Source organism: Salmo trutta, chromosome 38 (assembly GCF_901001165.1).
Source record: "Salmo trutta chromosome 38, fSalTru1.1, whole genome shotgun sequence".
Lineage (NCBI taxonomy): Eukaryota > Metazoa > Chordata > Actinopteri > Salmoniformes > Salmonidae > Salmo > Salmo trutta.
In genome coordinates, this window is record NC_042994.1 from 19,215,932 (window position 1) to 19,241,716 (window position 25,785).

At 40.2% G+C, this 25,785-nt stretch overlaps 32 non-coding genes and 7 pseudogenes across 32 annotated transcripts; all 39 read left to right on the top strand.

The window, feature by feature from the left end:
• The first annotated feature begins 5,864 nt into the window (after window positions 1–5,864).
• Window positions 5,865–5,983, top strand: LOC115178920 (5S ribosomal RNA). The gene has a single exon (XR_003872718.1). It is a non-coding gene; the product is annotated as a 5S ribosomal RNA (ribosomal RNA).
• Window positions 5,984–6,392: 409 nt separating this feature from the next.
• Window positions 6,393–6,511, top strand: LOC115179000 (uncharacterized; annotated as a pseudogene).
• Window positions 6,512–6,920: 409 nt separating this feature from the next.
• LOC115178993 (5S ribosomal RNA) lies at window positions 6,921–7,039 on the top strand. Its single transcript, XR_003872787.1, has one exon. It is a non-coding gene; the product is annotated as a 5S ribosomal RNA (ribosomal RNA).
• A 160-nt stretch (window positions 7,040–7,199) lies between these two features.
• Window positions 7,200–7,318, top strand: LOC115179031 (5S ribosomal RNA). The gene has a single exon (XR_003872798.1). It is a non-coding gene; the product is annotated as a 5S ribosomal RNA (ribosomal RNA).
• Window positions 7,319–7,727: 409 nt separating this feature from the next.
• On the top strand, window positions 7,728–7,846 carry LOC115178986 (5S ribosomal RNA). The gene has a single exon (XR_003872780.1). It is a non-coding gene; the product is annotated as a 5S ribosomal RNA (ribosomal RNA).
• A 161-nt stretch (window positions 7,847–8,007) lies between these two features.
• Window positions 8,008–8,126, top strand: LOC115178976 (5S ribosomal RNA). Its single transcript, XR_003872771.1, has one exon. It is a non-coding gene; the product is annotated as a 5S ribosomal RNA (ribosomal RNA).
• A 6,036-nt stretch (window positions 8,127–14,162) lies between these two features.
• LOC115179065 (5S ribosomal RNA) lies at window positions 14,163–14,281 on the top strand. Its single transcript, XR_003872827.1, has one exon. It is a non-coding gene; the product is annotated as a 5S ribosomal RNA (ribosomal RNA).
• A 409-nt stretch (window positions 14,282–14,690) lies between these two features.
• Window positions 14,691–14,809, top strand: LOC115178957 (5S ribosomal RNA). The gene has a single exon (XR_003872753.1). It is a non-coding gene; the product is annotated as a 5S ribosomal RNA (ribosomal RNA).
• A 161-nt stretch (window positions 14,810–14,970) lies between these two features.
• LOC115178951 (5S ribosomal RNA) lies at window positions 14,971–15,089 on the top strand. Its single transcript, XR_003872747.1, has one exon. It is a non-coding gene; the product is annotated as a 5S ribosomal RNA (ribosomal RNA).
• A 161-nt stretch (window positions 15,090–15,250) lies between these two features.
• Window positions 15,251–15,369, top strand: LOC115178934 (5S ribosomal RNA). Its single transcript, XR_003872731.1, has one exon. It is a non-coding gene; the product is annotated as a 5S ribosomal RNA (ribosomal RNA).
• A 161-nt stretch (window positions 15,370–15,530) lies between these two features.
• On the top strand, window positions 15,531–15,649 carry LOC115179076 (5S ribosomal RNA). Its single transcript, XR_003872838.1, has one exon. It is a non-coding gene; the product is annotated as a 5S ribosomal RNA (ribosomal RNA).
• A 161-nt stretch (window positions 15,650–15,810) lies between these two features.
• LOC115178935 (5S ribosomal RNA) lies at window positions 15,811–15,929 on the top strand. The gene has a single exon (XR_003872732.1). It is a non-coding gene; the product is annotated as a 5S ribosomal RNA (ribosomal RNA).
• Window positions 15,930–16,090: 161 nt separating this feature from the next.
• Window positions 16,091–16,209, top strand: LOC115179088 (5S ribosomal RNA). The gene has a single exon (XR_003872849.1). It is a non-coding gene; the product is annotated as a 5S ribosomal RNA (ribosomal RNA).
• A 161-nt stretch (window positions 16,210–16,370) lies between these two features.
• On the top strand, window positions 16,371–16,489 carry LOC115178948 (5S ribosomal RNA). The gene has a single exon (XR_003872744.1). It is a non-coding gene; the product is annotated as a 5S ribosomal RNA (ribosomal RNA).
• A 161-nt stretch (window positions 16,490–16,650) lies between these two features.
• Window positions 16,651–16,769, top strand: LOC115178947 (5S ribosomal RNA). Its single transcript, XR_003872743.1, has one exon. It is a non-coding gene; the product is annotated as a 5S ribosomal RNA (ribosomal RNA).
• A 161-nt stretch (window positions 16,770–16,930) lies between these two features.
• Window positions 16,931–17,049, top strand: LOC115178937 (5S ribosomal RNA). Its single transcript, XR_003872734.1, has one exon. It is a non-coding gene; the product is annotated as a 5S ribosomal RNA (ribosomal RNA).
• Window positions 17,050–17,210: 161 nt separating this feature from the next.
• On the top strand, window positions 17,211–17,329 carry LOC115178939 (5S ribosomal RNA). The gene has a single exon (XR_003872736.1). It is a non-coding gene; the product is annotated as a 5S ribosomal RNA (ribosomal RNA).
• Window positions 17,330–17,490: 161 nt separating this feature from the next.
• LOC115178927 (5S ribosomal RNA) lies at window positions 17,491–17,609 on the top strand. Its single transcript, XR_003872724.1, has one exon. It is a non-coding gene; the product is annotated as a 5S ribosomal RNA (ribosomal RNA).
• Window positions 17,610–17,770: 161 nt separating this feature from the next.
• LOC115178970 (5S ribosomal RNA) lies at window positions 17,771–17,889 on the top strand. The gene has a single exon (XR_003872765.1). It is a non-coding gene; the product is annotated as a 5S ribosomal RNA (ribosomal RNA).
• Window positions 17,890–18,049: 160 nt separating this feature from the next.
• On the top strand, window positions 18,050–18,168 carry LOC115178938 (5S ribosomal RNA). The gene has a single exon (XR_003872735.1). It is a non-coding gene; the product is annotated as a 5S ribosomal RNA (ribosomal RNA).
• A 409-nt stretch (window positions 18,169–18,577) lies between these two features.
• Window positions 18,578–18,696, top strand: LOC115178994 (5S ribosomal RNA). The gene has a single exon (XR_003872788.1). It is a non-coding gene; the product is annotated as a 5S ribosomal RNA (ribosomal RNA).
• Window positions 18,697–18,857: 161 nt separating this feature from the next.
• On the top strand, window positions 18,858–18,976 carry LOC115178971 (5S ribosomal RNA). Its single transcript, XR_003872766.1, has one exon. It is a non-coding gene; the product is annotated as a 5S ribosomal RNA (ribosomal RNA).
• A 160-nt stretch (window positions 18,977–19,136) lies between these two features.
• On the top strand, window positions 19,137–19,256 carry LOC115178980 (5S ribosomal RNA). Its single transcript, XR_003872775.1, has one exon. It is a non-coding gene; the product is annotated as a 5S ribosomal RNA (ribosomal RNA).
• Window positions 19,257–19,665: 409 nt separating this feature from the next.
• On the top strand, window positions 19,666–19,784 carry LOC115178959 (5S ribosomal RNA). Its single transcript, XR_003872754.1, has one exon. It is a non-coding gene; the product is annotated as a 5S ribosomal RNA (ribosomal RNA).
• Window positions 19,785–20,190: 406 nt separating this feature from the next.
• On the top strand, window positions 20,191–20,309 carry LOC115178995 (5S ribosomal RNA). The gene has a single exon (XR_003872789.1). It is a non-coding gene; the product is annotated as a 5S ribosomal RNA (ribosomal RNA).
• Window positions 20,310–20,470: 161 nt separating this feature from the next.
• On the top strand, window positions 20,471–20,589 carry LOC115178972 (5S ribosomal RNA). The gene has a single exon (XR_003872767.1). It is a non-coding gene; the product is annotated as a 5S ribosomal RNA (ribosomal RNA).
• A 161-nt stretch (window positions 20,590–20,750) lies between these two features.
• Window positions 20,751–20,869, top strand: LOC115178974 (5S ribosomal RNA). Its single transcript, XR_003872769.1, has one exon. It is a non-coding gene; the product is annotated as a 5S ribosomal RNA (ribosomal RNA).
• A 160-nt stretch (window positions 20,870–21,029) lies between these two features.
• LOC115178950 (5S ribosomal RNA) lies at window positions 21,030–21,148 on the top strand. Its single transcript, XR_003872746.1, has one exon. It is a non-coding gene; the product is annotated as a 5S ribosomal RNA (ribosomal RNA).
• Window positions 21,149–21,557: 409 nt separating this feature from the next.
• On the top strand, window positions 21,558–21,676 carry LOC115178949 (5S ribosomal RNA). The gene has a single exon (XR_003872745.1). It is a non-coding gene; the product is annotated as a 5S ribosomal RNA (ribosomal RNA).
• A 408-nt stretch (window positions 21,677–22,084) lies between these two features.
• On the top strand, window positions 22,085–22,203 carry LOC115178960 (5S ribosomal RNA). Its single transcript, XR_003872755.1, has one exon. It is a non-coding gene; the product is annotated as a 5S ribosomal RNA (ribosomal RNA).
• Window positions 22,204–22,362: 159 nt separating this feature from the next.
• On the top strand, window positions 22,363–22,481 carry LOC115178952 (5S ribosomal RNA). Its single transcript, XR_003872748.1, has one exon. It is a non-coding gene; the product is annotated as a 5S ribosomal RNA (ribosomal RNA).
• Window positions 22,482–22,642: 161 nt separating this feature from the next.
• LOC115179014 (uncharacterized) lies at window positions 22,643–22,759 on the top strand (annotated as a pseudogene).
• A 159-nt stretch (window positions 22,760–22,918) lies between these two features.
• Window positions 22,919–23,037, top strand: LOC115178999 (uncharacterized; annotated as a pseudogene).
• A 703-nt stretch (window positions 23,038–23,740) lies between these two features.
• Window positions 23,741–23,860, top strand: LOC115179017 (uncharacterized; annotated as a pseudogene).
• A 412-nt stretch (window positions 23,861–24,272) lies between these two features.
• LOC115178961 (5S ribosomal RNA) lies at window positions 24,273–24,391 on the top strand. The gene has a single exon (XR_003872756.1). It is a non-coding gene; the product is annotated as a 5S ribosomal RNA (ribosomal RNA).
• A 160-nt stretch (window positions 24,392–24,551) lies between these two features.
• LOC115179016 (uncharacterized) lies at window positions 24,552–24,670 on the top strand (annotated as a pseudogene).
• Window positions 24,671–24,833: 163 nt separating this feature from the next.
• Window positions 24,834–24,951, top strand: LOC115179025 (uncharacterized; annotated as a pseudogene).
• Window positions 24,952–25,110: 159 nt separating this feature from the next.
• Window positions 25,111–25,229, top strand: LOC115178962 (5S ribosomal RNA). Its single transcript, XR_003872757.1, has one exon. It is a non-coding gene; the product is annotated as a 5S ribosomal RNA (ribosomal RNA).
• Window positions 25,230–25,640: 411 nt separating this feature from the next.
• Window positions 25,641–25,759, top strand: LOC115179018 (uncharacterized; annotated as a pseudogene).
• Window positions 25,760–25,785: the final 26 nt, after the last annotated feature.

Here is a 25,785-nt window from a genome sequence, read left to right on the forward strand (position 1 = left end):
ATACCAGCCTGGGGGCGCTATTCCTGATTGGAGAAGTGACGACAGGTGCGAGTAATTGAGCTGTGAGCGAGTGTTTGCTTGAGAGTGTTTGCTCGAGAGCTATTTTTGTTTATTTTTTTGGATTTTGACATATAATTTTTTGTTTTTTCATTTGAATAGTTTTAAGTTTGGTTAGTTTTCCCCCCCTGCAGTTTTGCTGCTTGGGGGAGGTTTTTTTCGGTTTCATTTTTTGATTTACAATGACGGACAACATGGCAACGACAAACGGAATGGACAAGGACAACGAAAATGCGCAACGGAAAGATAATGAAAATAAAGGAGGAATGAAATATGGAAAAGAATACACGGTGGCAATTGAGTTGGTGGGAGAAGAAAAGGTGACGACGATGGAATTACTGAGAGCAATTAAGGAGACGTGTGGAGAGGTGGTGGGATGCCGAATGAAAGGAGACAAGAAGTATGAAATTACGATGAGAAACGGAAAAGGTAAAGAACGTCTAATGGACGGTTTAAGGATAAAGGACACCAGGATTCTGGCGAGAGATGTGAATGTCAATGAATTGGTGGTGTCTTTTATGAATCTCCCGGTATATATAGAAGATAAAGTTATACTGGACAAGCTGAGTAGCTGGGGAGTAACGGCCGTCTCGGAGATAAGGAGGAGAGTTTGGCCTGGAACGGAGGTGGTTGACGGGACACGTTTTTGTAAAGTTAAATTTACGGAAAAAGTCCAATCATTGCCATATTCCACAAAAATTGAGACGCTGGAGGGAATTGAATACTTCAGGGTTATTCATGACAAACAGGTCAGAGTTTGTCGGTTGTGTATTCAACCAGGGCACATAGTCAAAGACTGCCCTGAATTCAAGTGCTTTAAGTGCGGTAATCAAGGCCATTACGCTAGAGAATGTATCGGAGAAAAGGAAAGGAATTTTTGTGGCAGATGCAGAAAGAGATTGACGGAGTGCAACTGTGGAGAGGTTATGACTGAAGAGGGGAGTCAAGTACTATTCGAGGAAGCAGTTGTACTGTCGGAAGAAGGAGAAGAAGATGGAGGAGAGGACGTGGTGGAGGGTGGAGAGACGGAGGAAGGAAGAAGGGAGAAGAAGGAAGACCAGAAGATGAACGAAATTGGGAGCAGCATGGATTCGGAAATAAGAAGATGGAGTTTTCAGGAGGAGGGGGGGAGTGGACTGGGGGGAAGCACGGGGGACTCACAGGTTTTGGGGGAAAGCACAGCACAAACAAGTACCTCGGGGGGTGAAGAAATGGAGAGGGGTTTAAGTTTAATGACAATAACAGAGACGGGTATGAACACGGGGAGCACAACGAACATACCAGAAACGGCGATGAACACGGGGAGCACAACGAATATTCCAGAAACGGCGATGAACACGGGGAGCACGGCGACTGTATTGGAGGCGGCGATGAGCGCGGGGAGCAGGACGGACGAGGGTGTAAAGAAGACAAGTTGGCTGGATGAGATGGAATTGGAGGAGATATCGGACACGGATGATGGGGAAAAGTTTGAAAGAACGACAGGAGGATACAGGAAGAGGAAAGCAGCGGGAGGGGGGGAGAGAAAGGGTGGAAGAGGAAAGAAACTGGATAAAAGGTAGAGCATAATGAAATTATATTTTATAATTTTATTATTTATTAGTATGGTCAAAATAATGTCGATAAATGCAAATGGTGTGAGAACAATAGGAAAATTTAATAGAATAGTACAAATGAAGAATTCTGAAATTTTATGTATTCAAGAGACGCACTGGGATAATATGTGTGTTTTAGAAGTACAAAAAATATGGAGGGATTTTATTTATGTAAACAATGGCAGGGGGAATTCATGTGGGGTTGCAATTTTATTAAGGAAGGATGTAGTAGAAAATGTGAAGAAGATATATAATGATAATAATGGGAGGATTTTAATTTTAGATTTTGAGTATATGAGTAGGGTTTTTAGAATTATAAATATTTATGCGCCGAATAATGAAATAGAGAGAAGGAATTTATTTTTAGAATTAGGGAAATGGTGCAAGGGTAACTGTATTTTAGTTGGGGATTTTAATGTAAAAATGGATAGACTAGATATGACAAGGGGAGCTATTTTTAGAAGTGACGTATCTAGGGGGGTTTTAAGGAAGATGATGTTTGAAAATAATTTGATTGATATATGGAGGGACGAGAATCCGAACAAGAGAGAATTTTCTAGAAGGCAGGTGGTTTTAGGGGAATTGAAACAGACACGGATAGATCTGGTTTTAGTAAATGAAGGGTTAAGGAATTTTATGAAAGATATTAAATATATTTTTACAACTTTTAGTGATCATGCTGGGTTAACATTTTCGGTGGGGTTAGATAAGGAAAGGAAAGGGGGGGGAATATGGTGTATGAATGCAGGGTATTTAGGTGATGAGGAATACGGGAAACAACTTAAATCTTTGATAGAACATGAAATGGAGGATAAGCAAAAAGGGAATGATAAGTGTCAGTGGTGGGAAAATGTTAAGGAAAAAATAAAAGTTTTTAGTATTAGATATGCAAGGAAGAAGAGGAGTAGGATGACAAGAGAAGAACATTTTTTAAGAACAAAACTGAATGAAGAAATGAGGAAATGTGATATTGATCCTAACTATAATATTGAAAGGTTTTTAGATTTAAAAGCACAATTGAGCAAATGTGAAATAGATAAGTGTAAGGGTGCAATTATTAGAAGTAGGGCAAAATATGTTTTAGAAGGGGAGAAATGTACGTCATTTTTTCTTGGTTTAGAGAAAACTAAACAGATGAAATCATATATTAATGAGATTGAGAATGTAAAGGGTGAAGTGGTAAATGATTATGTTGAGATATTAGAAACTGTACAGAATTTTTATAAGGATTTATTTAAGAAAGGGGAGGTGGATGAGGGGTGTGTAAAAGAGATTTTAAATAGTGTGGATGTGCAAATTGGTGTTGAGGATAAGCAAATGTGTGATAGGAAGATAACAGTGGATGAAGTGAAAGATGCAATTAAGGGTTTACAAATAAATAAAAGTCCTGGAGTAGATGGACTAATTGCAGAGTTTTATAAAATGTATGAAAGTCTTTTAGCACCGATTTTATTGGAAGTATATCAATATATGGAAGATAATAATTAAGTTTCAGACTCCATGGTGACAGGGCTGATATCGATTTTATATAAAAATAAGGGGAGCAAATTGAAACTAGAAAATTATAGGCCAATTAGTTTATTAAACTCAGATTATAAGATTTTAGCTAAGATACTGGCAAATAGGATGAAGATGGTTTTAAATGATATTATAGCACCTACACAAAATTATAGTGTGCCAGGAAGAGATATAGCAGATACCATAAATACACTTAGAGATGTGATAAATAAAATGAATAGTGATAAGATAGGGGGAATTGTTTTAAGTATAGATTTTAATAAAGCTTTTGACAGGGTGGAACATGATTTTATGTTTAGGGTACTAGAAAAATATGGGTTTGGAAATAGAATAATAGGATGGATAAAATTATTATATAGAAAGGCTAAAAGTAGGGTTAAATGTAATGGGGTTTTAACAGATTCTTTTATTCTTGAGAGATCAGTGAGACAGGGATGCCCTTTATCAGCTTTATTGTTTGTTTTATCGGTAGAACCCTTAGCGGCATACCTTAAAAAAGATCATTTTATAAATTGTGTAGAGACTCCGCAAGGAGGTTTTAGTTTAATTCATCAATATGCAGACGATACCACAATAACAGTTAGAGATGAGGGAAGTGTTAAAAGGGTGATGGAGTGTTTTAAAGTATATGAGCAAGCCTCAGGAGCAAAAGTGAATATGGAGAAGTCAGTAATAATGTATGTTGGGAAGATTAATGAGGGGACTTTTCCTTTTAAAATGGTAAATGATTATTTTAAGGTGTTAGGTGTGTTTTTAGGGGTGAAGGAACAGGAAGCGAGAGATCTGACATGGAGTGGAGTTATAAACAAAGTTAGGAAGGTGGTAAATATGTGGAGGGGGAGGGCATTGAAATTAAAAGGGAAAGTAATTGTTGTAAATTCATTGCTGATGTCAATTTTTATTCATGTCATGAATGTTTTAGACGTACCAGAATGGGTTTTATCTGAAATGAATACGATTTTAGTTGATTTTTTATGGGATGGGAAAGGAGCGAAAATTTCTTTTAAAACTCTGATTGCAGGTTATGAGGAGGGGGGTTTGAAGCTGGTAGATTTAAATGTTAGGAAAAAAGCAATTAGAGTCAAAATGGTACGGAAATATTTATATGGTGAATTAGATTACGGATGGAAAAGATTTTTTAAGGAGTATTTGCAGGAGGTTGGGAGGATGGGGGACAATGGTTTATTGATGTGCATGAAAAAGGAAATGTTAGGTAATATACCATTGTTTTATAGAGAAGTGTTTGAGGCTTGGGGGGAGTTTTTACCAAATATTTATTATGAGTGTACCATTTTAGACAATATTTTAAATCAGCCAATTTTTTTAAATCCCAAGATACAGTATAATAATAAGATGGTGTTTTGTAAATATTTTATGAGGGCTGGGATGAGACAGATTGGGGACATTTTATATGAGGTCATTCCAGGGTTTCTTCCTGTTCAAGCTATTTATGACAATGTTTGTGAAGTGGATGATGAAATCAGTAAAATTACTGTAGAAAATATGTATAAGAGAATTTTAGGGTGTATTCCTGAGGAATGGGTGCGTTTAATAAATACAGAGGTGGTTGAGAGAGCTAAGGGTTTACCGGTTTTATACTATGAAAGTAATGGGGAGAAACATGTTTTATCAAGTTTAAAAGTTAAAATGGTTTATAGAAAATGTATTTTAAAAGAGACAAAAGCTCCTGCTTCAGAAAAAGTGTGGTCTAGGGTGTTTACAAATATAGATGTGAAATCAATATGGAAGAATGTTAATGTAAAATATAATTCTATAGAATGTGAAGATAATGATTTTAAATTGAAACATAATAGGATTTTTACGAACGTGGTTTTACATCAAATAAATAGAGATATTAAAAGAGAATGTGATATTTGTGGTACGGAGGTGGAAAATTTTATGCACTTTTTTATTGAATGTAGCAGATTACAAGGGTTTCATGAGTTTGTAAAGGGGCTTTTAGTACAACATTGGGGAGAAGAGATTGTTAATGGGGTTGAGTGGAGGAGGTTGTTTCTTTTTGGGTTAACGGGGAAAAGCAAAGTTTTTAATTTTAATTTGATGAATTTTATTCTTAGTCATGCCAGATACGCTGTAAGATTAAGAAGGAATCTAGGACATTATGAAGGTAAAATTGTGAATGTGGAGGTTTTATTTAGAAGTATTTTAGAGAAAGATATAGAAGTAGTATATAAATATAGTGGATGCAATTTTGAAAAGCTGTTTGTGTGGGGGAGTACTTTTATTGAAATTGATTTAAATGAAAAACTTGTTTTTAATTATTAATTGGTTTTAGTGAATGATTGTGTTTTTAATTGGTTTTATTTTCTTTTCTTTTTTGATTTTGTAAAAGGATGAATTGTTCATCCTTTTTTATTATTGATTGAATATTGTAAATATTATGTATTTTTCATAATAAAAGATTAAAAAAAAAAGGTACGCCCGATCTCGTCTGATCTCGGAAGCTAAGCAGGGTCGGGCCTGGTTAGTACTTGGATGGGAGACCGCCTGGGAATACCAGGTGCTGTAAGCTTTTTGTCCACGAGGGTGTGCTCTTACACTATTTCATCAGCAACACTGCCTTGTAGTAAGCATTTAATGATGAATTGACTAAATGCAGCTTCCTGCTGCAAAATGCAGTCTGTTTATCAGACTCACTTTGACTATATATGTTGTACCAAGAGGTTGTTTATCGTTTACGGCCATACCAGCCTGGGTACGCCCGATCTCGTCTGATCTCGGAAGCTAAGCAGGGTCGGGCCTGGTTAGTACTTGGATGGGAGACCGCCTGGGAATACCAGGTGCTGTAAGCTTTTTGTCCACGAGGGTGTGCTCTTACACTATTTCATCAGCAACACTGCCTTGTAGTAAGCATTTAATGATGAATTGACTAAATGCAGCTTCCTGCCTTTTTAATAGGATCAAAGTTCCGTGTGTTGTCAGTTAGCATCTGCCTTGTATTTATAAGACAAATAATAACATTGTTGCTGAATGCAGCTTGTGTGTGCTTTGTGCTCCCTTACCCTGTTCAAATGATGAAAAGAAATAAAGTTTGTATTTTATCCAACTACCTGTGCTATAAAGTGATGGCTACAGTGTTTGTAATTTCTTCTACTTTTTCAGTGACACAAAGTTCAAGCTGCTTATCTAATTGGTGAAAATGCAATGTCTGTTTATCAGACTCACTTTGACTATATATGTTGTACCAAGAGATTGTTTATCGTTTACGGCCATACCAGCCTGGGTACGCCCGATCTCGTCTGATCTCGGAAGCTAAGCAGGGTCGGTCCTAGTTAGTACTTGGATGGGAGACAGCCTGGGAATACCAGGTGCTGTAAGCTTTTTGTCCACGAGGGTGTGCTCTTACACTATTTCATCAGCAACACTGCCTTGTAGTAAGCATTTAATGATGAATTGACTAAATGCAGCTTCCTGCCTTTTTAATAGGATCAAAGTTCCGTGTGTTGTCAGTTAGCATCTGCCTTGTATTTATAAGACAAATAATAACATTGTTGCTGAATGCAGCTTGTGTGTGCTTTGTGCTCCCTTACCCTGTTCAAATGATGAAAAGAAATAAAGTTTGTATTTTATCCAACTACCTGTGCTATAAAGTGATGGCTACAGTGTTTGTAATTTCTTCTACTTTTTCAGTGACACAAAGTTCAAGCTGCTTATCTAATTGGTGAAAATGCAATGTCTGTTTATCAGACTCACTTTGACTATATATGTTGTACCAAGAGATTGTTTATCGTTTACGGCCATACCAGCCTGGGTACGCCCGATCTCGTCTGATCTCGGAAGCTAAGCAGGGTCGGTCCTGGTTAGTACTTGGATGGGAGACAGCCTGGGAATACCAGGTGCTGTAAGCTTTTTGTCCACGAGGGTGTGCTCTTACACTATTTCATCAGCAACACTGCCTTGTAGTAAGCATTTAATGATGAATTGACTAAATGCAGCTTCCTGCTGTAAAATGCAGTCTGTTTATCAGACTCACTTTGACTATATATGTTGTACCAAGAGATTGTTATCGTTTACGGCCATACCAGCCTGGGTACGCCCGATCTCGTCTGATCTCGGAAGCTAAGCAGGGTCGGGCCTGGTTAGTACTTGGATGGGAGACCGCCTGGGAATACCAGGTGCTGTAAGCTTTTTGTCCACGAGGGTGTGCTCTTACACTATTTCATCAGCAACACTGCCTTGTAGTAAGCATTTAATGATGAATTGACTAAATGCAGCTTCCTGCCTTTTTAATAGGATCAAAGTTCCGTGTGTTGTCAGTTAGCATCTGCCTTGTATTTATAAGACAAATAATAACATTGTTGCTGAATGCAGCTTGTGTGTGCTTTGTGCTCCCTTACCCTGTTCAAATGATGAAAAGAAATAAAGTTTGTATTTTATCCAACTACCTGTGCTATAAAGTGATGGCTACAGTGTTTGTAATTTCTTCTACTTTTTCAGTGACACAAAGTTCAAGCTGCTTATCTAATTGGTGAAAATGCAATGTCTGTTTATCAGACTCACTTTGACTATATATGTTGTACCAAGAGATTGTTTATCGTTTACGGCCATACCAGCCTGGGTACGCCAGATCTCGTCTGATCTCGGAAGCTAAGCAGAGTCGGGCCTGGTTAGTACTTGGATGGGAGACCGCCTGGGAATACCAGGTGCTGTAAGCTTTTTGTCCACGAGGGTGTGCTCTTACACTATTTCATCAGCAACACTGCCTTGTAGTAAGCATTTAATGATGAATTGACTAAATGCAGCTTCCTGCTGCAAAATGCAGTCTGTTTATCAGACTCACTTTGACTATATATGTTGTACCAAGAGATTGTTTAACGTTTACGGCCATACCAGCCTGGGTACGCCCGATCTCGTCTGATCTCGGAATCTAAGCAGGGTCGGGCCTGGTTAGTACTTGGATGGGAGACCGCTTGGGAATACCAGGTGCTGTAAGCTTTTTGTCCACGAGGGTGTGCTCTTACACTATTTCATCAGCAACACTGCCTTGTAGTAAGCATTTAATGATGAATTGACTAAATGCAGCTTCCTGCTGCAAAATGCAGTCTGTTTATCAGACTCACTTTGACTATATATGTTGTACCAAGAGATTGTTTATCGTTTACGGCCATACCAGCCTGGGGGCGCTATTCCTGATTGGAGAAGTGACGACAGGTGCGAGTAATTGAGCTGTGAGCGAGTGTTTGCTTGAGAGTGTTTGCTCGAGAGCTATTTTTGTTTATTTTTTTGGATTTTGACATATAATTTTTTGTTTTTTTCATTTGAATAGTTTTAAGTTTGGTTAGTTTTCCCCCCCTGCAGTTTTGCTGCTTGGGGGAGGTTTTTTTCGGTTTCATTTTTTGATTTACAATGACGGACAACATGGCAACGACAAACGGAATGGACAAGGACAACGAAAATGCGCAACGGAAAGATAATGAAAATAAAGGAGGAATGAAATATGGAAAAGAATACACGGTGGCAATTGAGTTGGTGGGAGAAGAAAAGGTGACGACGATGGAATTACTGAGAGCAATTAAGGAGACGTGTGGAGAGGTGGTGGGATGCCGAATGAAAGGAGACAAGAAGTATGAAATTACGATGAGAAACGGAAAAGGTAAAGAACGTCTAATGGACGGTTTAAGGATAAAGGACACCAGGATTCTGGCGAGAGATGTGAATGTCAATGAATTGGTGGTGTCTTTTATGAATCTCCCGGTATATATAGAAGATAAAGTTATACTGGACAAGCTGAGTAGCTGGGGAGTAACGGCCGTCTCGGAGATAAGGAGGAGAGTTTGGCCTGGAACGGAGGTGGTTGACGGGACACGTTTTTGTAAAGTTAAATTTACGGAAAAAGTCCAATCATTGCCATATTCCACAAAAATTGAGACGCTGGAGGGAATTGAATACTTCAGGGTTATTCATGACAAACAGGTCAGAGTTTGTCGGTTGTGTATTCAACCAGGGCACATAGTCAAAGACTGCCCTGAATTCAAGTGCTTTAAGTGCGGTAATCAAGGCCATTACGCTAGAGAATGTATCGGAGAAAAGGAAAGGAATTTTTGTGGCAGATGCAGAAAGAGATTGACGGAGTGCAACTGTGGAGAGGTTATGACTGAAGAGGGGAGTCAAGTACTATTCGAGGAAGCAGTTGTACTGTCGGAAGAAGGAGAAGAAGATGGAGGAGAGGACGTGGTGGAGGGTGGAGAGACGGAGGAAGGAAGAAGGGAGAAGAAGGAAGACCAGAAGATGAACGAAATTGGGAGCAGCATGGATTCGGAAATAAGAAGATGGAGTTTTCAGGAGGAGGGGGGGAGTGGACTGGGGGGAAGCACGGGGGACTCACAGGTTTTGGGGGAAAGCACAGCACAAACAAGTACCTCGGGGGGTGAAGAAATGGAGAGGGGTTTAAGTTTAATGACAATAACAGAGACGGGTATGAACACGGGGAGCACAACGAACATACCAGAAACGGCGATGAACACGGGGAGCACAACGAATATTCCAGAAACGGCGATGAACACGGGGAGCACGGCGACTGTATTGGAGGCGGCGATGAGCGCGGGGAGCAGGACGGACGAGGGTGTAAAGAAGACAAGTTGGCTGGATGAGATGGAATTGGAGGAGATATCGGACACGGATGATGGGGAAAAGTTTGAAAGAACGACAGGAGGATACAGGAAGAGGAAAGCAGCGGGAGGGGGGGAGAGAAAGGGTGGAAGAGGAAAGAAACTGGATAAAAGGTAGAGCATAATGAAATTATATTTTATAATTTTATTATTTATTAGTATGGTCAAAATAATGTCGATAAATGCAAATGGTGTGAGAACAATAGGAAAATTTAATAGAATAGTACAAATGAAGAATTCTGAAATTTTATGTATTCAAGAGACGCACTGGGATAATATGTGTGTTTTAGAAGTACAAAAAATATGGAGGGATTTTATTTATGTAAACAATGGCAGGGGGAATTCATGTGGGGTTGCAATTTTATTAAGGAAGGATGTAGTAGAAAATGTGAAGAAGATATATAATGATAATAATGGGAGGATTTTAATTTTAGATTTTGAGTATATGAGTAGGGTTTTTAGAATTATAAATATTTATGCGCCGAATAATGAAATAGAGAGAAGGAATTTATTTTTAGAATTAGGGAAATGGTGCAAGGGTAACTGTATTTTAGTTGGGGATTTTAATGTAAAAATGGATAGACTAGATATGACAAGGGGAGCTATTTTTAGAAGTGACGTATCTAGGGGGGTTTTAAGGAAGATGATGTTTGAAAATAATTTGATTGATATATGGAGGGACGAGAATCCGAACAAGAGAGAATTTTCTAGAAGGCAGGTGGTTTTAGGGGAATTGAAACAGACACGGATAGATCTGGTTTTAGTAAATGAAGGGTTAAGGAATTTTATGAAAGATATTAAATATATTTTTACAACTTTTAGTGATCATGCTGGGTTAACATTTTCGGTGGGGTTAGATAAGGAAAGGAAAGGGGGGGGAATATGGTGTATGAATGCAGGGTATTTAGGTGATGAGGAATACGGGAAACAACTTAAATCTTTGATAGAACATGAAATGGAGGATAAGCAAAAAGGGAATGATAAGTGTCAGTGGTGGGAAAATGTTAAGGAAAAAATAAAAGTTTTTAGTATTAGATATGCAAGGAAGAAGAGGAGTAGGATGACAAGAGAAGAACATTTTTTAAGAACAAAACTGAATGAAGAAATGAGGAAATGTGATATTGATCCTAACTATAATATTGAAAGGTTTTTAGATTTAAAAGCACAATTGAGCAAATGTGAAATAGATAAGTGTAAGGGTGCAATTATTAGAAGTAGGGCAAAATATGTTTTAGAAGGGGAGAAATGTACGTCATTTTTTCTTGGTTTAGAGAAAACTAAACAGATGAAATCATATATTAATGAGATTGAGAATGTAAAGGGTGAAGTGGTAAATGATTATGTTGAGATATTAGAAACTGTACAGAATTTTTATAAGGATTTATTTAAGAAAGGGGAGGTGGATGAGGGGTGTGTAAAAGAGATTTTAAATAGTGTGGATGTGCAAATTGGTGTTGAGGATAAGCAAATGTGTGATAGGAAGATAACAGTGGATGAAGTGAAAGATGCAATTAAGGGTTTACAAATAAATAAAAGTCCTGGAGTAGATGGACTAATTGCAGAGTTTTATAAAATGTATGAAAGTCTTTTAGCACCGATTTTATTGGAAGTATATCAATATATGGAAGATAATAATTAAGTTTCAGACTCCATGGTGACAGGGCTGATATCGATTTTATATAAAAATAAGGGGAGCAAATTGAAACTAGAAAATTATAGGCCAATTAGTTTATTAAACTCAGATTATAAGATTTTAGCTAAGATACTGGCAAATAGGATGAAGATGGTTTTAAATGATATTATAGCACCTACACAAAATTATAGTGTGCCAGGAAGAGATATAGCAGATACCATAAATACACTTAGAGATGTGATAAATAAAATGAATAGTGATAAGATAGGGGGAATTGTTTTAAGTATAGATTTTAATAAAGCTTTTGACAGGGTGGAACATGATTTTATGTTTAGGGTACTAGAAAAATATGGGTTTGGAAATAGAATAATAGGATGGATAAAATTATTATATAGAAAGGCTAAAAGTAGGGTTAAATGTAATGGGGTTTTAACAGATTCTTTTATTCTTGAGAGATCAGTGAGACAGGGATGCCCTTTATCAGCTTTATTGTTTGTTTTATCGGTAGAACCCTTAGCGGCATACCTTAAAAAAGATCATTTTATAAATTGTGTAGAGACTCCGCAAGGAGGTTTTAGTTTAATTCATCAATATGCAGACGATACCACAATAACAGTTAGAGATGAGGGAAGTGTTAAAAGGGTGATGGAGTGTTTTAAAGTATATGAGCAAGCCTCAGGAGCAAAAGTGAATATGGAGAAGTCAGTAATAATGTATGTTGGGAAGATTAATGAGGGGACTTTTCCTTTTAAAATGGTAAATGATTATTTTAAGGTGTTAGGTGTGTTTTTAGGGGTGAAGGAACAGGAAGCGAGAGATCTGACATGGAGTGGAGTTATAAACAAAGTTAGGAAGGTGGTAAATATGTGGAGGGGGAGGGCATTGAAATTAAAAGGGAAAGTAATTGTTGTAAATTCATTGCTGATGTCAATTTTTATTCATGTCATGAATGTTTTAGACGTACCAGAATGGTTTTTATCTGAAATGAATACGATTTTAGTTGATTTTTTATGGGATGGGAAAGGAGCGAAAATTTCTTTTAAAACTCTGATTGCAGGTTATGAGGAGGGGGGTTTGAAGCTGGTAGATTTAAATGTTAGGAAAAAAGCAATTAGAGTCAAAATGGTACGGAAATATTTATATGGTGAATTAGATTACGGATGGAAAAGATTTTTTAAGGAGTATTTGCAGGAGGTTGGGAGGATGGGGGACAATGGTTTATTGATGTGCATGAAAAAGGAAATGTTAGGTAATATACCATTGTTTTATAGAGAAGTGTTTGAGGCTTGGGGGGAGTTTTTACCAAATATTTATTATGAGTGTACCATTTTAGACAATATTTTAAATCAGCCAATTTTTTTAAATCCCAAGATACAGTATAATAATAAGATGGTGTTTTGTAAATATTTTATGAGGGCTGGGATGAGACAGATTGGGGACATTTTATATGAGGTCATTCCAGGGTTTCTTCCTGTTCAAGCTATTTATGACAATGTTTGTGAAGTGGATGATGAAATCAGTAAAATTACTGTAGAAAATATGTATAAGAGAATTTTAGGGTGTATTCCTGAGGAATGGGTGCGTTTAATAAATACAGAGGTGGTTGAGAGAGCTAAGGGTTTACCGGTTTTATACTATGAAAGTAATGGGGAGAAACATGTTTTATCAAGTTTAAAAGTTAAAATGGTTTATAGAAAATGTATTTTAAAAGAGACAAAAGCTCCTGCTTCAGAAAAAGTGTGGTCTAGGGTGTTTACAAATATAGATGTGAAATCAATATGGAAGAATGTTAATGTAAAATATAATTCTATAGAATGTGAAGATAATGATTTTAAATTGAAACATAATAGGATTTTTACGAACGTGGTTTTACATCAAATAAATAGAGATATTAAAAGAGAATGTGATATTTGTGGTACGGAGGTGGAAAATTTTATGCACTTTTTTATTGAATGTAGCAGATTACAAGGGTTTCATGAGTTTGTAAAGGGGCTTTTAGTACAACATTGGGGAGAAGAGATTGTTAATGGGGTTGAGTGGAGGAGGTTGTTTCTTTTTGGGTTAACGGGGAAAAGCAAAGTTTTTAATTTTAATTTGATGAATTTTATTCTTAGTCATGCCAGATACGCTGTAAGATTAAGAAGGAATCTAGGACATTATGAAGGTAAAATTGTGAATGTGGAGGTTTTATTTAGAAGTATTTTAGAGAAAGATATAGAAGTAGTATATAAATATAGTGGATGCAATTTTGAAAAGCTGTTTGTGTGGGGGAGTACTTTTATTGAAATTGATTTAAATGAAAAACTTGTTTTTAATTATTAATTGGTTTTAGTGAATGATTGTGTTTTTAATTGGTTTTATTTTCTTTTCTTTTTTGATTTTGTAAAAGGATGAATTGTTCATCCTTTTTTATTATTGATTGAATATTGTAAATATTATGTATTTTTCATAATAAAAGATTAAAAAAAAAAGGTACGCCCGATCTCGTCTGATCTCGGAAGCTAAGCAGGGTCGGGCCTGGTTAGTACTTGGATGGGAGACCGCCTGGGAATACCAGGTGCTGTAAGCTTTTTGTCCACGAGGGTGTGCTCTTACACTATTTCATCAGCAACACTGCCTTGTAGTAAGCATTTAATGATGAATTGACTAAATGCAGCTTCCTGCTGCAAAATGCAGTCTGTTTATCAGACTCACTTTGACTATATATGTTGTACCAAGAGGTTGTTTATCGTTTACGGCCATACCAGCCTGGGTACGCCCGATCTCGTCTGATCTCGGAAGCTAAGCAGGGTCGGGCCTGGTTAGTACTTGGATGGGAGACCGCCTGGGAATACCAGGTGCTGTAAGCTTTTTGTCCACGAGGGTGTGCTCTTACACTATTTCATCAGCAACACTGCCTTGTAGTAAGCATTTAATGATGAATTGACTAAATGCAGCTTCCTGCCTTTTTAATAGGATCAAAGTTCCGTGTGTTGTCAGTTAGCATCTGCCTTGTATTTATAAGACAAATAATAACATTGTTGCTGAATGCAGCTTGTGTGTGCTTTGTGCTCCCTTACCCTGTTCAAATGATGAAAAGAAATAAAGTTTGTATTTTATCCAACTACCTGTGCTATAAAGTGATGGCTACAGTGTTTGTAATTTCTTCTACTTTTTCAGTGACACAAAGTTCAAGCTGCTTATCTAATTGGTGAAAATGCAATGTCTGTTTATCAGACTCACTTTGACTATATATGTTGTACCAAGAGATTGTTTATCGTTTACGGCCATACCAGCCTGGGTACGCCCGATCTCGTCTGATCTCGGAAGCTAAGCAGGGCCGGTCCTGGTTAGTACTTGGATGGGAGACCGCCTGGGAATACCAGGTGCTGTAAGCTTTTTGTCCACGAGGGTGTGCTCTTACACTATTTCATCAGCAACACTGCCTTGTAGTAAGCATTTAATGATGAATTGACTAAATGCAGCTTCCTGCTGAAAAATGCAGTCTGTTTATCAGACTCACTTTGACTATATATGTTGTACCAAGAGGTTGTTTATCGTTTACGGCCATACCAGCCTGGGTACGCCCGATCTCGTCTGATCTCGGAAGCTAAGCAGGGTCGGGCCTGGTTAGTACTTGGATGGGAGACCGCCTGGGAATACCAGGTGCTGTAAGGTTTTTGTCCACGAGGGTGTGCTCTTACACTATTTCATCAGCAACACTGCCTTGTAGTAAGCATTTAATGATGAATTGACTAAATGCAGCTTCCTGCTGCAAAATGCAGTCTGTTTATCAGACTCACTTTGACTATATATGTTGTACCAAGAGATTGTTTATCGTTTACGGCCATACCAGCCTGGGTACGCCCGATCTCGTCTGATCTCGGAAGCTAAGCAGGGTTGGTCCTGGTTAGTACTTGGATGGGAGACCGCCTGGGAATACCAGGTGCTGTAAGCTTTTTGTCCACGAGGGTGTGCTCTTACACTATTTCATCAGCAACACTGCCTTGTAGTAAGCATTTAATGATGAATTGACTAAATGCAGCTTCCTGCTGAAAAATGCAGTCTGTTTATCAGACTCACTTTGACTATATATGTTGTACCAAGAGGTTGTTTATCGTTTACGGCCATACCAGCCTGGGTACGCCCGATCTCGTCTGATCTCGGAAGCTAAGCAGGGTCGGGCCTGGTTAGTACTTGGATGGGAGACCGCCTGGGAATACCAGGTGCTGTAAGCTTTTTGTCCACGAGGGTGTGCTCTTACACTATTTCATCAGCAACACTGCCTTGTAGTAAGCATTTAATGATGAATTGACTAAATGCAGCTTCCTGCTGCAAAATGCAGTCTGTTTATCAGACTCACTTTGACTATATATGTTGTACCAAGAGATTGTTTATCGTTTACGGCCATACCAGCCTGGGTACGCCCGATCTCGTCTGATCTCGGAAGCTAAGCAGGGTTGGTCCTGGTTAGTACTTGGATGGGAGACCGCCTGGGAATACCAGGTGCTGTAAGCTTTTTGTCCACGAGGGTGTGCTCTTACACTATTTCATCAGCAACACTGCCTTGTAGTAAGCATTTAATGATGAATTGACTAAATGCAGCTTCCTGCTGAAAAATGCAGTCTGTTTATCAGACTCACTTTGACTATATATGTTGTACCAAGAGGTTGTTTATCGTTTACGGCCATACCAGCCTGGGTACGCCCGATCTCGTCTGATCTCGGAAGCTAAGCAGGGTCGGGCCTGGTTAGTACTTGGATGGGAGACCGCCTGGGAATACCAGGTGCTGTAAGCTTTTTGTCCACGAGGGTGTGCTCTTACACTATTTCATCAGCAACACTGCCTTGTAGTAAGGATTTAATGATGAATTGACTAAATGCAGCTTCCTGCTGCAAAATGCAGTCTGTTTATCAGACTCACTTTGACTATATATGTTGTACCAAGAGATTGTTTATCGTTTACGGCCATACCAGCCTGGGTACGCCCGATCTCGTCTGATCTCGGAAGCTAAGCAGGGTCGGTCCTGGTTAGTACTTGGATGGGAGACCGCCTGGGAATACCAGGTGCTGTAAGCTTTTTGTCCACGAGGGTGTGCTCTTACACTATTTCATCAGCAACACTGCCTTGTAGTAAGCATTTAATGATGAATTGACTAAATGCAGCTTCCTGCTGCAAAATGCAGTCTGTTTATCAGACTCACTTTGACTATATATGTTGTACCAAGAGATTGTTTATCGTTTACGGCCATACCAGCCTGGGTACGCCAGATCTCGTCTGATCTCGGAAGCTAAGCAGGGTTGGGCCTGGTTAGTACTTGGATGGGAGACCGCCTGGGAATACCAGGTGCTGTAAGCTTTTTGTCCACGAGGGTGTGCTCTTACACTATTTCATCAGCAACACTGCCTTGTAGTAAGCATTTAATGATGAATTGACTAAATGCAGCTTCCTGCTGCAAAATGCAGTCTGTTTATCAGACTCACTTTGACTATATATGTTGTACCAAGAGATTGTTTATCGTTTACGGCCATACCAGCCTGGGTACGCCCGATCTCGTCTGATCTCGGACGCTAAGCAGGGTCGGGCCTGGTTAGTACTTGGATGGGAGACCGCCTGGGAATACCAGGTGCTGTAAGCTTTTTGTCCACGAGGGTGTGCTCTTACACTATTTCATCAGCAACACTGCCTTGTAGTAAGCATTTAATGATGAATTGACTAAATGCAGCTTCCTGCTGCAAAATGCAGTCTGTTTATCAGACTCACTTTGACTATATATGTTGTACCAAGAGATTGTTTATCGTTTACGGCCATACCAGCCTGGGTACGCCCGATCTCGTCTGATCTCGGACGCTAAGCAGGGTCGGGCCTGGTTAGTACTTGGATGGGAGACCGCCTGGGAATACCAGGTGCTGTAAGCTTTTTGTCCACGAGGGTGTGCTCTTACACTATTTCATCAGCAACACTGCCTTGTAGTAAGCATTTAATGATGAATTGACTAAATGCAGCTTCCTGCTGCAAAATGCAGTCTGTTTATCAGACTCACTTTGACTATATATGTTGTACCAAGAGATTGTTTATCGTTTACGGCCATACCAGCCTGGGTACGCCCGATCTCGTCTGATCTCGGAAGCTAAGCAGGGTCGGGCCTGGTTAGTACTTGGATGGGAGACCGCCTGGGAATACCAGGTGCTGTAAGCTTTTTGTCCACGAGGGTGTGCTCTTACACTATTTCATCAGCAACACTGCCTTGTAGTAAGCATTTAATGATGAATTGACTAAATGCAGCTTCCTGCTGAAAAATGCAGTCTGTTTATCAGACTCACTTTGACTATATATGTTGTACCAAGAGGTTGTTTATCGTTTACGGCCATACCAGCCTGGGTACGCCCGATCTCGTCTGATCTCGGAAGCTAAGCAGGGTCGGGCCTGGTTAGTACTTGGATGGGAGACCGCCTGGTAATACCAGGTGCTGTAAGCTTTTTGTCCACGAGGGTGTGCTCTTACACTATTTCATCAGCAACACTGCCTTGTAGTAAGCATTTAATGATGAATTGACTAAATGCAGCTTCCTGCTGCAAAATGCAGTCTGTTTATCAGACTCACTTTGACTATATATGTTGTACCAAGAGATTGTTATCGTTTACGGCCATACCAGCCTGGGTACGCCCGATCTCGTCTGATCTCGGAAGCTAAGCAGGGTCGGGCCTGGTTAGTACTTGGATGGGAGACCGCCTGGGAATACCAGGTGCTGTAAGCTTTTTGTCCACGAGGGTGTGCTCTTACACTATTTCATCAGCAACACTGCCTTGTAGTAAGCATTTAATGATGAATTGACTAAATGCAGCTTCCTGCCTTTTTAATAGGATCAAAGTTCCGTGTGTTGTCAGTTAGCATCTGCCTTGTATTTATAAGACAAATAATAACATTGTTGCTGAATGCAGCTTGTGTGTGCTTTGTGCTCCCTTACCCTGTTCAAATGATGAAAAGAAATAAAGTTTGTATTTTATCCAACTACCTGTGCTATAAAGTGATGGCTACAGTGTTTGTAATTTCTTCTACTTTTTCAGTGACACAAAGTTCAAGCTGCTTATCTAATTGGTGAAAATGCAATGTCTGTTTATCAGACTCACTTTGACTATATATGTTGTACCAAGAGATTGTTTATCGTTTACGGCCATACCAGCCTGGGTACGCCCGATCTCGTCTGATCTCGGAAGCTAAGCAGGGTCGGTCCTGGTTAGTACTTGGATGGGAGACAGCCTGGGAATACCAGGTGCTGTAAGCTTTTTGTCCACGAGGGTGTGCTCTTACACTATTTCATCAGCAACACTGCCTTGTAGTAAGCATTTAATGATGAATTGACTAAATGCAGCTTCCTGCTGAAAAATGCAGTCTGTTTATCAGACTCACTTTGACTATATATGTTGTACCAAGAGGTTGTTTATCGTTTACGGCCATACCAGCCTGGGTACGCCCGATCTCGTCTGATCTCGGAAGCTAAGCAGGGTCGGGCCTGGTTAGTACTTGGATGGGAGACCGCCTGGTAATACCAGGTGCTGTAAGCTTTTTGTCCACGAGGGTGTGCTCTTACACTATTTCATCAGCAACACTGCCTTGTAGTAAGCATTTAATGATGAATTGACTAAATGCAGCTTCCTGCTGCAAAATGCAGTCTGTTTATCAGACTCACTTTGACTATATATGTTGTACCAAGAGATTGTTATCGTTTACGGCCATACCAGCCTGGGTACGCCCGATCTCGTCTGATCTCGGAAGCTAAGCAGGGTCGGGCCTGGTTAGTACTTGGATGGGGAGACCGCCTGGGAATACCAGGTGCTGTAAGCTTTTTGTCCACGAGGGTGTGCTCTTACACTATTTCATCAGCAACACTGCCTTGTAGTAAGCATTTAATGATGAATTGACTAAATGCAGCTTCCTGCCTTTTTAATAGGATCAAAGTTCCGTGTGTTGTCAGTTAGCATCTGCCTTGTATTTATAAGACAAATAATAACATTGTTGCTGAATGCAGCTTGTGTGTGCTTTGTGCTCCCTTACCCTGTTCAAATGATGAAAAGAAATAAAGTTTGTATTTTATCCAACTACCTGTGCTATAAAGTGATGGCTACAGTGTTTGTAATTTCTTCTACTTTTTCAGTGACACAAAGTTCAAGCTGCTTATCTAATTGGTGAAAATGCAATGTCTGTTTATCAGACTCACTTTGACTATATATGTTGTACCAAGAGATTGTTTATCGTTTACGGCCATACCAGCCTGGGTACGCCCGATCTCGTTTGATCTCGGAAGCTAAGCAGGGTCGGTCCTGGTTAGTACTTGGATGGGAGACCGCCTGGGAATACCAGGTGCTGTAAGCTTTTTGTCCACGAGGGTGTGCTCTTACACTATTTCATCAGCAACACTGCCTTGTAGTAAGCATTTAATGATGAATTGACTAAATGCAGCTTCCTGCCTTTTTAATAGGATCAAAGTTCCGTGTGTTGTCAGTTAGCATCTGCCTTGTATTTATAAGACAATAATAACATTGTTGCTGAATGCAGCTTGTGTGTGCTTTGTGCTCCCTTACCCTGTTCAAATGATGAAAGAAATAAAGTTTGTATTTATCCAACTACCTGTGCTATAAAGTGATGGCTACAGTGTTTGTAATTTCTTCTACTTTTTCAGTGACACAAAGTTCAAGCTGCTTATCTAATTGGTGAAAATGCAATGTCTGTTTATCAGACTCACTTTGACTATATATGTTGTACCAAGAGATTGTTTATCGTTTACGGCCATACCAGCCTGGGTACGCCCGATCTCGTCTGATCTCGGAAGCTAAGCAGGGTCGGTCCTGGTTAGTACTTGGATGGGAGACAGCCTGGGAATACCAGGTGCTGTAAGCTTTTTGTCCACGAGGGTGTGCTCTTACACTATTTCATCAGCAACACTGCCTTGTAGTAAGCATTTAATGATGAATTGACTAAATGCAGCTTCCTGCTGAAAAATGCAGTCTGTTTATCAGACTCACTTTGACTATATATGTTGTACCAAGAGGTTGTTTATCGTTTACGGCCATACCAGCCTGGGTACGCCCGATCTCGTCTGATCTCGGAAGCTAAGCAGGGTCGGGCCTGGTTAGTACTTGGATGGGAGACCGCCTGGTAATACCAGGTGCTGTAAGCTTTTTGTCCACGAGGGTGTGCTCTTACACTATTTCATCAGCAACACTGCCTTGTAGTAAGCATTTAATGATGAATTGACTAAATGCAGCTTCCTGCTGAAAAATGCAGTCTGTTTATCAGACTCACTTTGACTATATATGTTGTACCAAGAGGTTGTTTATCGTTTACGGCCATACCAGCCTGGGTACGCCCGATCTCGTCTGATCTCGGAAGCTAAGCAGGGTCGGGCCTGGTTAGTACTTGGATGGGAGACCGCCTGGTAATACCAGGTGCTGTAAGCTTTTTGTCCACGAGGGTGTGCTCTTACACTATTTCATCAGCAACACTGCCTTGTAGTAAGCATTTAATGATGAATTGACTAAATGCAGCTTCCTGCTGCAAAATGCAGTCTGTTTATCAGACTCACTTTGACTATATATGTTGTACCAAGAGATTGTTATCGTTTACGGCCATACCAGCCTGGGTACGCCCGATCTCGTCTGATCTCGGAAGCTAAGCAGGGTCGGGCCTGGTTAGTACTTGGATGGGAGACCGCCTGGGAATACCAGGTGCTGTAAGCTTTTTGTCCACGAGGGTGTGCTCTTACACTATTTCATCAGCAACACTGCATTGTAGTAAGCATTTAATGATGAATTGACTAAATGCAGCTTCCTGCCTTTTTAATAGGATCAAAGTTCCGTGTGTTGTCAGTTAGCATCTGCCTTGTATTTATAAGACAAATAATAACATTGTTGCTGAATGCAGCTTGTGTGTGCTTTGTGCTCCCTTACCCTGTTCAAATGATGAAAAGAAATAAAGTTTGTATTTTATCCAACTACCTGTGCTATAAAGTGATGGCTACAGTGTTTGTAATTTCTTCTACTTTTTCAGTGACACAAAGTTCAAGCTGCTTATCTAATTGGTGAAAATGCAATGTCTGTTTATCAGACTCACTTTGACTATATATGTTGTACCAAGAGATTGTTTATCGTTTACGGCCATACCAGCCTGGGTACGCCCGATCTCGTCTGATCTCGGAAGCTAAGCAGGGTCGGTCCTGGTTAGTACTTGGATGGGAGACCGCCTGGGAATACCAGGTGCTGTAAGCTTTTTGTCCACGAGGGTGTGCTCTTACACTATTTCATCAGCAACACTGCCTTGTAGTAAGCATTTAATGATGAATTGACTAAATGCAGCTTCCTGCCTTTTTAATAGGATCAAAGTTCCGTGTGTTGTCAGTTAGCATCTGCCTTGTATTTATAAGACAAATAATAACATTGTTGCTGAATGCAGCTTGTGTGTGCTTTGTGCTCCCTTACCCTGTTCAAATGATGAAAAGAAATAAAGTTTGTATTTTATCCAACTACCTGTGCTATAAAGTGATGGCTACAGTGTTTGTAATTTCTTCTACTTTTTCAGTGACACAAGTTCAAGCTGCTTATCTAATTGGTGAAAATGCAATGTCTGTTTATCAGACTCACTTTGACTATATATGTTGTACCAAGAGGTTGTTTATCGTTTACGGCCATACCAGCCTGGGTACGCCCGATCTCGTCTGATCTCGGAAGCTAAGCAGGGTCGGGCCTGGTTAGTACTTGGATGGGAGACCACCTGGTAATACCAGGTGCTGTAAGCTTTTTGTCCACGAGGGTGTGCTCTTACACTATTTCATCAGCAACACTGCCTTGTAGTAAGCATTTAATGATGAATGACTAAATGCAGCTTCCTGCTGCAAAATGCAGTCTGTTTATCAGACTCACTTTGACTATATATGTTGTACCAAGAGATTGTTATCGTTTACGGCCATACCAGCCTGGGTACGCCCGATCTCGTCTGATCTCGGAAGCTAAGCAGTGTCGGGCCTGGTTAGTACTTGGATGGGAGACCGCCTGGGAATACCAGGTGCTGTAAGCTTTTTGTCCACGAGGGTGTGCTCTTACACTATTTCATCAGCAACACTGCCTTGTAGTAAGCATTTAATGATGAATTGACTAAATGCAGCTTCCTGCTGAAAAATGCAGTCTGTTTATCAGACTCACTTTGACTATATATGTTGTACCAAGAGGTTGTTTATCGTTTACGGCCATACCAGCCTGGGTACGCCGATCTCGTCTGATCTCGAAGCTAAGCAGGGTCGGGCCTGGTTAGTACTTGGATGGGAGACCGCCTGGTAATACCAGGTGCTGTAAGCTTTTTGTCCACGAGGGTGTGCTCTTACACTATTTCATCAGCAACACTGCCTTGTAGTAAGCATTTAATGATGAATTGACTAAATGCAGCTTCCTGCTGCAAATGCAGTCTGTTTATCAGACTCACTTTGACTATATATGTTGTACCAAGAGATTGGTATCGTTTACAGGCCATACCAGCCTGGGTACGCCCGATCTCGTCTGATCTCGGAAGCTAAGCAGGTCGGGCCTGGTTACTACTTGGATGGGAGACCGCCTGGGAATACCAGGTGCTGTAAGCTTTTTGTACCACGAGGGTGTGCTCTTACACTATTTCATCAGCAACCCTGCCTTGTAGTAAGCATTTAATGATGAATTGCATAATAATGACAGACTTCCTGCCTTTGTTAAATAGGATCAAAGTTCCGTTTGTTTGTCAGTTAGGCATCTGCCTTGTATTTATAAGACAAATAATAACATTGTTGCTGGAATGCAGCTTGTGTGTGCTGTTGTGGCCTCCTTACCCGTTCCAATGATGAAAAGAAATAAAGGTTTGTATTTTATCCAACTACCGTTGCTATAAAGTGACTGGCTACAGTGTTTGTAATTTCTTCTACTTTCAGTGGACACAAAGTTCAAGATGCTTATCTAATTGGTGAAAATGCACCTGGTCTGTTTATCAGGACTCACTTTGGACTATATATGTGTACCAAGAGATTGTTTATCGTTTACGCCATACCAGCCTGGGTACGCCCGATCTCGTCTGATCCTCGGAAGCTAAGCTAGGGTCGGTCCTAGGTAGTACTTGGATGGGAGGACCGCCTGGGAATACCAGGTGCTGTAAGCTTTTGTCCACGAGGGTGTGCTCTTACACTATTTTCATCAGCAACATGCCTTGTAGTAAGCACCTTTAATGATGAATTGACTAAATGCAGCTTCCTGCTGCAAATGCAGTTGTTTATCAGACTCACTTTGACTATATATGTTGTACCAGAGATTGTTATCGTTTACGGCCATACCAGCGCTGGGTACGCCCGATCTCGTCTGATCTCGGAAGCTAAGCAGGGTCGGGCCTGGTTAGTACTTGGATGGGAGACCGCCTGGGAATACCAGTGCTGGTAAGCTTTTGTCCCGAGGGTGTGCTCTTACAACTATTTAATCAGTCAAACACTGCCTTGTAGTAAGCATTTAATGATGAATTGACTAAATGCAGCTTCCTGCCTTTTTAATAGGAATCAAAGTTCCGTGTGTTGTCAGTTAGCATCTGCCTTGTATTTATAAGACAAATAATAACATTGTTGCTGAATGCAGCTTGTGTGTGCTTTGTGCTCCCTTACCCTGTTCAAATGATGAAAAGAAATAAAGTTTGTATTTTATCCAACTACCTGTGCTATAAAGGGATGGCTACAGTGTTTGTAATTTCTTCTACTTTTTTCAGTGACACAAAGTTCAAGCTGCTTATCTAATTGGTGAAAATGCAATGTCTGTTTATCAGACTCACTTTGACTATATATGTTGTACCAAGAGGTTGTTTATCGTTTACGGCCATACCAGCCTGGGTACGCCCGATCTCGTCTGATCTCGGAAGCTAAGCAGGGTCGGGCCTGGTTAGTACTTGGATGGGAGACCACCTGGTAATACCAGGTGCTGTAAGCTTTTTGTCCACGAGGGTGTGCTCTTACACTATTTCATCAGCAACCACTGCTTGTAGTAAGCATTTAATGATGAATTGACTAATGCAGCTTCCTGCTGCAAAATGCAGTCTGTTTATCAGACTCACTTTGGACTATATATGTTGTACCAAGAGATTGTTATCGGTTACGGCCATACCAGCCTGGGTACGCCCGATCTCGTCTGATCTCGGAAGCTAAGGCAGTGTCGGGCCTGGTTAGTACTTGGATGGAGACCGCCTGGGAATACCAGGTGCTGTAAGCTTTTTGTCCACGAGGGTGTGCTCTTACACTATTTCATCAGCAACATCTGCCTTGTAGTAAGCATTTAATGATGAATTGACTAAATGCAGCTTCCTGCTGAAAAATGCAGTCTGTTTATCAGACTCACTTTGACTATATATGTGTGTACCAAGAGGTTGTTTATCGTTTACGGCCATACCAGCCTGGGTACGCCCGATCTCGTCTGATCTCGGAAGCTAAGCTGGGTCGGCCTGGTAGTACTTGGATGGGAGACGGCATGGTAATACCAGGTGCTTGTAAGCTTTTGTCCACGAGGGTGTGCTCTTACACTATTTCATCAGCAACACTGCCTTGTAGTAAGCATTTAATGATGAATTGACTAAATGCAGCTTCCTGCTGCAAATGCAGTCTGTTTATCAGACTCACTTTGACTATATATGCTTGTACCAAGAGATTGTTATCGTTTACGGCCATACCAGCCTGGGTACGCCCGATCTCGTCTGATCTCGGAAGCTAAGCAGGGTCGGGCCTGGTTAGTACTTGGATGGGAGACCGCCTGGGAATACCAGGTGCTGTAAGCTTTTTGTCACGAGGGTGTGCTCTTACACTATATTTCATCAGCAACACTGCCTGTGTAGTAAGCATTTAATGATGAATTGACTAAATGCAGCTTCCTGCCTTTTTAATAGGATCAAAGTTCCGTGTGTTGTCAGTTAGCATCTGCCTTGGTATTTATAAGACAAATAATAACATTGTTGCTGAATGCAGCTTGTGTGTGCTTTGTGCTCCCTTACCCTGTTCAAATGATGAAAAGAAATAAAGTTTGTATTTATCCAACTACCTGTGCTATAAAGTGATGGCTACAGTGTTTGTAATTTCTTCTACTTTTTCAGGTGACACAAAGTTCAGCTGCTTATCTAATTGGTGAAAATGCAATGTCTGTTTATCAGACTCACTTTGACTATATATGTTGTACCAAGAGATTGTTTATCGTTTACGGCCATACCAGCCTGGGTACGCCCGATCTCGTCTGATCTCGGAAGCTAAGCAGGGTCGGGCCTGGTTAGTACTTGGATGGGAGACCACCTGGTATTCCCAGGTGGTCTAAGCTTTTTGTCCAAGGGTGTGCTCTTACAC